Source organism: Myotis myotis, unplaced genomic scaffold (genome assembly GCF_014108235.1).
Source record: "Myotis myotis isolate mMyoMyo1 unplaced genomic scaffold, mMyoMyo1.p scaffold_m19_p_2, whole genome shotgun sequence".
Taxonomy (NCBI): domain Eukaryota; kingdom Metazoa; phylum Chordata; class Mammalia; order Chiroptera; family Vespertilionidae; genus Myotis; species Myotis myotis.
This window is the reverse complement of record NW_023416324.1, coordinates 43,665,557-43,672,272: the sequence shown is the minus strand read 5'-3', so window position 1 is coordinate 43,672,272 and position 6,716 is coordinate 43,665,557. Positions and strand designations below refer to the sequence as shown.

General features: G+C 38.8%; 1 non-coding gene across 1 annotated transcript; it reads left to right on the top strand.

Moving 5' to 3' along the window:
* The first annotated feature begins 3,869 nt into the window (after positions 1-3,869).
* Positions 3,870-4,006, top strand: LOC118677987. Its single transcript, XR_004974682.1, has one exon. It is a non-coding gene; the product is annotated as a small nucleolar RNA SNORA2/SNORA34 family (small nucleolar RNA).
* The last annotated feature ends 2,710 nt before the right edge of the window (positions 4,007-6,716 follow it).

Below are 6,716 nucleotides of genomic sequence, written 5' to 3'. Positions count from 1 at the left end.
TTCTCCAGAGCCCATGACTCATTAATCAAATATTCATACATCTCTGTAAATACACACTGAACAGAGAATACCCTCAGAGCTGAGCATCCCAGTACAAGCGCTCTTTCATGTCACACTGACAAAACCCTGAGAACATGCGGTCATGTTTTGCATTTCTAATGCACTATGTACTCTTTAATACTCCATTTCCTAAAAACAGAACACAAATGATCTTACTGATGGCAAGTGTTAGAAGGTTACAATTAAAATTATTCCACTATTGCTTCATACCATCTTTTTTTAAAAATGAGGACAGTGAATCAATTCTTCTGTTCTTTGTTTACCATCAAACAAGTAATTTTTTCCCAGGCGGATGAAGAAACCCAGGGCCATGCTCCTATTAATACAAGAATTTGTATTAGCATGAAAACAACAAATCACTACTTACACGAGGGAGGCCAAATCACTTAACATATTAGCAGACATGAACTTGCTATATTTTGCAAAGTCCTCCGTCTGTTTTACAGCCCTGGGAGTTTCCCCCCTATTGTACAGCAACAAAAGGTCTTTCTCAATTGCGGTCTCTGGAAAATTGGGGTCTGAAGGCCAGGCAAAGAAGAGAAGGTTCCAAATGCCGCTTCATAAGGCTACTAAGATCAGACTCTTCACCCCAGTGTGGGCAGGATGTACTGTGGAGAGGGAAGAGAGAAAAGGAGCATCTGACATAAACCTCCCATCTATCTGGGACTTTCTGAAACAATGGGAACCTGATTCTCAATGCCAGTGAAATAGAAATAAATCTGTGGCATCTCATCTCTTCTTCAACCTCTCCAGTCTACTAACCAAACTGCCTGTGTCTTTAAGCCTGATTTTCCAAAATTCTGGCCACAGACTCCCCTTCCACAGCTGCCCGCTTTCATCCCCACGCAGCTCAGTCCTCCTGCACTCTAGGTGCTATTTTTGCCAGTGCCTTTAGAGCCTCTAACTCAGGGGTTCTCAACCTGTGGGTCGCGACCCCTTTGGCGGTTGAACGACCCTTTCACAGGGGTCGCCTAAGACCATCCTGCATATCAGATATTTACATTACGATTCATAACAGTAGCAACATTACAGTTATGAAGTAGCAACGAAAATAATTTTATGGTTGGGTCACAACATGAGGAACTGTATTTAAAGGGCCAGAAGGTTGAGAACCACTGCTCTAACTCAATATGACGCAGCGAAAACTAGAACAGGCTTTGGAATCAGGAGAGGTTTAGATCCCAGACTAGCAAATTGTCAGCTGTGCTAACTCTGCAAGTGACCTTACCATATCTGACCCTCAGTTTCTTCACCTGTAAAATGGGAACAGTAAAAATAGCTATTTTCCCAAGATTTCTTCGAAGATTAAACTAAATAATATTTAAGTACTTAGTAAGTGCCCAATAAATAGCAGTTGTTGCCATTGGTATCATCATTGCAATCATTAATCCTCTATTTCTTCACACTGACTCAAATTTTTACTTTTCCTGACAATACTAATTCCCTCCTAAATTCAGCCAGCGAAGACGCTCCTTCCATTGAAATCCCTCTGACTCAGAGGGGTAGCTTTGCATGCCCACTTCCACGTGCTGGCTCTATCCTCTTGCACCCTCTCCTGATGCTCATACCATCTACTTCCGACACTCAAAATGCTGCGGCTCCTAATGCCAGCCTCAACTTCCTTCTTGCCTCCATTCTCACAACCTTCTATATCTCCACCTTTCCCACTTTTAGTCCTTTGGTGGCCTGGTAAAGTCTATGGACTGATTCTCAATAAAACATATTTAAATGTAAGTGAAAGGCATATGGTTACAAAGGAAATGTTATTTAAATATTTTTCTATATTTATATGGTAATATATTTGCTTCTTTAAGGGTACGTTAATAAGTGCTAGCAGCAAGTTCCACCTATAATTTCAATGCAGTGTAAATATTTTAAGGTAACTGCATTAAGTATGCCATGAAAGTATTTGTGATTTTTATTAATGACAAAATCCTAGGTACTGCTGATAGTTCTGTTTTCTTTGTGGAAGGAAATACTATGTTTCAGTTAGCTGTTAGTGAAAATAAGACATGATTTTTTTTCACATTCAAGTTCATGGACCCTTGAATTCTATTCTATTCATGGGTTCATCAGGTTCATCTCCATTAAATGACCGTTCCTCAGCCCCATTTAATTCACTAAGTTCATCCATAGACCCTATATAATTATATTTAGATAAATCAGACTTTAAGGGTAGGGCTTGAGAAATCATCTTCCAATTTTAAATCTTCATATTTTAAAATGCTAGAACTAAACCCCAGTAATTTGACTTCGATAACCTTTGTTTCTCCCTTCATAGCATCATTCCTCCTGTGTCTCTTGCCCAGGCATCTATCTACCTATATAAGTAGAAATTTCAGCCTGACACTCAGGCCCTCAGAAATAAATGACATACATTTCATCTGTATCACTCATTCTGCCCACATTATTGCAGGATGTTTATCATTATCCCCTTATTAAATGCCAGCAGTGCTCCCTCGTCAGTAAAACAAGCAAAACCAGGCACATGCATTTCAAATGCACCCCAACCCCACTTTTATTTGGGGAACATGGACCCTGTCTCTGGATTTTTGTGCTGTTTCTTTATGAGCCCAAATACCTAGCTTTTCCCTGCTTATCTATCAACCATCCCAGACTGGGAGGATTCATCTCAGATGCCACCCCCTCCATGAAGACTACCCTAATCCCTATAGCCAGGTGGGAACTCTTTTTTGAAAGCAAATATAATTTTATTTTGTACAACTTCTATTATGTCTTCTCTTCCCCTCCCAAGCATGACAGTTTGCGTATTTTCCCCATCATTAAGTAAATTTCTCTGCTCCTTGAGAGAAGTGTCAGGTTTGTGTATGTATGTGTGTGTGTAAGTGTCAATTTTTATCACAAAACATTTTTTTTAAAATATATTTTATTGATTTTTTACAGAGAGGAAGGGAGAGAGATAGAGAGTTAGAAACATCGATGAGAGAGAAACATCGATCAGCTGCCTCCTGCACATCTCCTACTGGGGATGTGCCCGCAACCCAGGTACATGCCCTTGACCGGAATCGAACCTGGGACCTTTCAGTCCGCAGGCCAACGCTCTATCCACTGAGCCAAACCGGTTTCGGCATCACAAAACATTTTAAGAGCCTTACAGACATTCAGTATTGGAATGGAATTAAGAGATTTCCTTGTTGTTTTTTTCTTTTTTAATTCTTGTTCTCCAAGGCTAGTTTAAAAAAAAAATTTTAAAAAAGCAAACATTTCCTTAAAGCCTTTTCAAATCTTTAGAGATGAATTAAATTTTGATCACAGTTTTAAATGCTAAACTTATTGAGGATTCACAATGTGCCTGGCAACTTTCTAAGTGTTTTTGCATATTTTCTCACTAATTCCTCACAGTAGCCCAATGTGATGGTTGCAATATCTGTATATTATAGATGAGGTTAAGTAACTTATTCAAGGCCATGCAGCTAGTAAGTGCTAACGTGGCTATCCGAGCAGAGCCAGCCTCACTCCACAGTTTAGCCAGTTCACGAGTGCCATCTCCACTGTGTAACACTGGAGCTTCACAGAGTAACACTGGTTTTTCCCTAAATGTAAGGATTCATTTTTTCCCCCCAAACTGATAGTACTGAGTGACTATGTAAAGTCTTACTTTCGAAACACCTGTTCTAGCTGATGCTATGGTACTAGTATAATGTGATATACTATCTAATTTGGTATGTTCTTATAGATTATGACCATTGCCGTACCACCTATGTTTTGCATGTTGTATTCCTTTGGTGTTTGGGGAAATTTCACACTGTATAAAAATTCAAAAACACTTTATGTTTTAAAAATAAAGACTGGCCCTGAATCAAGACCTGCAATTTGCTTAAGCTGTTGGTTTCCAGCAAGAGCCTAAAGAAATGTCTTTCTACGGTCTGTTGGCCATTTCAGAACTTAGGAGATGGAACTGTCAACTCATTTCAAAGAAATATCAAGATAGATAGATAAATAAACAAAAAAAATGAAGACAATTTCTGCAGAATTGACAAACTGATCTTAAAATCCATATTAAAATGCAAGGAATTCAGAATTGGCCATAGTTATCTAGAAAAAGAACAAAGTTGGATGACTCACACTTCCCAATTTCAAAATGTACTACAAATCTATAGTAATGAAGATAGTGTGGTACTGGCAAAGGATAGACATATATATGAAATAGAATTGAGAGTCCAGAAAGCCTTACACTATGGTCAATTGATTTTTGATAAGAAGGTCACGACCATTCAATGGGGGAAAATATAGTCTTTTCAACAAATGGTGCTGGGACAACTAGACTTCCACAAGCAAAAGAAGAAATTTGGATACCTATCTCAGACCATATACAAAAATCAAATCAAAATGAATTTTACTTTTAAGTTTATTTTTTAATTTATATTTATTGTTGAAAGTATTACAGATATCTCCCTTGGTTTGTTCTTTTGTATTTTTCCCCCATTGATCCCCTCCACCCCACTCACACTTGCCCCTCCCAGGCTGTCACCAGACTATTGTCTGTGTCCATGGGCTATGCATATATGGTTAATCTCCCTCCATCCACCCCAAATGAATTTTTAAAAACCTATATGTAAGAGCTAAAGGTATAAAACTCTTAGGAGGAAGTATAAGGTATAAATCTTAGAGACTTCAGATAAAGCAATGGCTTCTTAAATATAACACCAAAAGCATAAGCAAAGAAAAAATAAAAAGTAGACAAATTGGACTTTACCAAAATTAAAACTATTTATGTTTCAAAGGACACCATCAAGAAAGCAAAAAGATAAACAACAGAATGAGAGAAAATGTTTGTAAATCATATAGCTGATAAAAGCCTTGTATCCTGAATATGCAAAAAACTCTTACAACTCACTAATATAAAGACAAATAACCCAATTCAAAATGAGGGAAGAATTTGAATACATATTTCTCCAAAGAAGATATACAAATGGCCAACAAGCACACGAAAAGATGCTCAACATAATTTGTCACTAGGAAAATGCACATAAGGTACCACTTTACAAACACTAGATGGCTGAAATAAAAAAGATAGTAACAAGGGTTGGTGAGAAAGTAGAAAATTGTAATCCTTATAACATTGCTGGTGGATTGTAAAATGGTGTAGTCACTATGGAAAAGTCCTCAGCCCGGCCTCCACCCTCTCGCAATCTGGGACTCCTCAGAGGATGTCCGACTGCTGGTTTAGGCCCGGTCCTGCTGCAGGATCCCTGCGGGATAGGGCCTAAACCGGCAGTTGGACATCCCTCTCGTAATCTGGGACTGCTGGCTCCTAACTGCTTGCCTGCTTGCCTGCCTGATCACCCCTAACCACTCACCTGCCTGCTTGATTGCCCCTACCTGCCTGCCTGCCTGATTGCCCCTAACCACTCACCTGCCTGCCTGATTGCCCCTGACTACTCGCCTGCCTGCCTGATCACCCCTAACTGCCTCTGCCTGCCTGCCTGATTGCCCCCAACCGCTCACCTGCCTGCCTGATCCCCCCTAACTGCTTGCCTGCTTGCCTGATTGCCTCTAACCGCCTCTGCCTCAGCCCCCCTGCCATGGCTTCATCCAGAAGGACGTTCAGAATGATGTCCTGAAGGTTGTTCGGCTGTCCGGTCTAATTAGCATATTATACTTTTATTATTATAGATAGCCAAAAAGTGGGAACAACCCATATGTCTATCAACTGATCAATAAAGAATATGTGGTATGTCCACCTAATGGAATATTATTCAGTCACCAAAAAGAATAAAGTGCTGCTGATACATGCTATAAATCGTGAAAGCATGCTAAGTGAAAAGAATCAGACACAAAAGACCACACTGTGATTCCATTTATGTGAAATACTTGGAATCCATGCAAACAGAAAGTAGGTTAATAGGTACAGGGTATTTTTTTTTTTTTTTTTTTTTTAGTAATGAAAATGTTCTGGAATTGGACAGTGGTGATCATTGCATAACTCTGTAAAGATATTACAATTGCCCTAGCCAGTTTTGCTCAGTGGATAGAGCATCGGCCTGTGGTCCAAAGGGTCCCAGGTTCAATTCTGGTCAAGGACATATGCCTGGGTTGCTGGCTCAGTCCAAGGAGCAGGAGGCAACCAATCAATGATTCCCTCTTATCACTGATGTTTCTATCTCTCTCTTCTTTTCCCTTCCTCTCTGAAATAAAAAATTTTTAAAAAAAGATATTACAATCCACTGAACTGTACACTTTAAAAGGATGAATTACAATTCAATAATGCTATTACTTTTTAAAAAAAAAAAACACAAGATACCACTTCACACCCACTAAGATGGCTAAAATCAAAGACATTAGACTTTCATATGCAATCTGATTTCCTTAAATCACCTTAAATATTATGAAGTTGGGACTTTTGAACATCAGCTGACAAACATTTTGAGCTCTGAGCCAATGCTGCCTGCCAGCAATATCACAATCTTTGTATAGCAGCTTATATACTATCGGGATTTTACACTTCATTTCCCCCTATTTTGTAAACATGACAGAAAAATGGAAAAATGAAAGTGCTAAAACTCATGATAAGAAATGTAGGTCTCATAAATTTAATATAATTAATATAAAGATAGAAACAATCATTAGTCTCAAAGAAATGCTCACTGGACTGTAATTCAATAAGCTCTATGACTACAAAAGAACAAAAACAA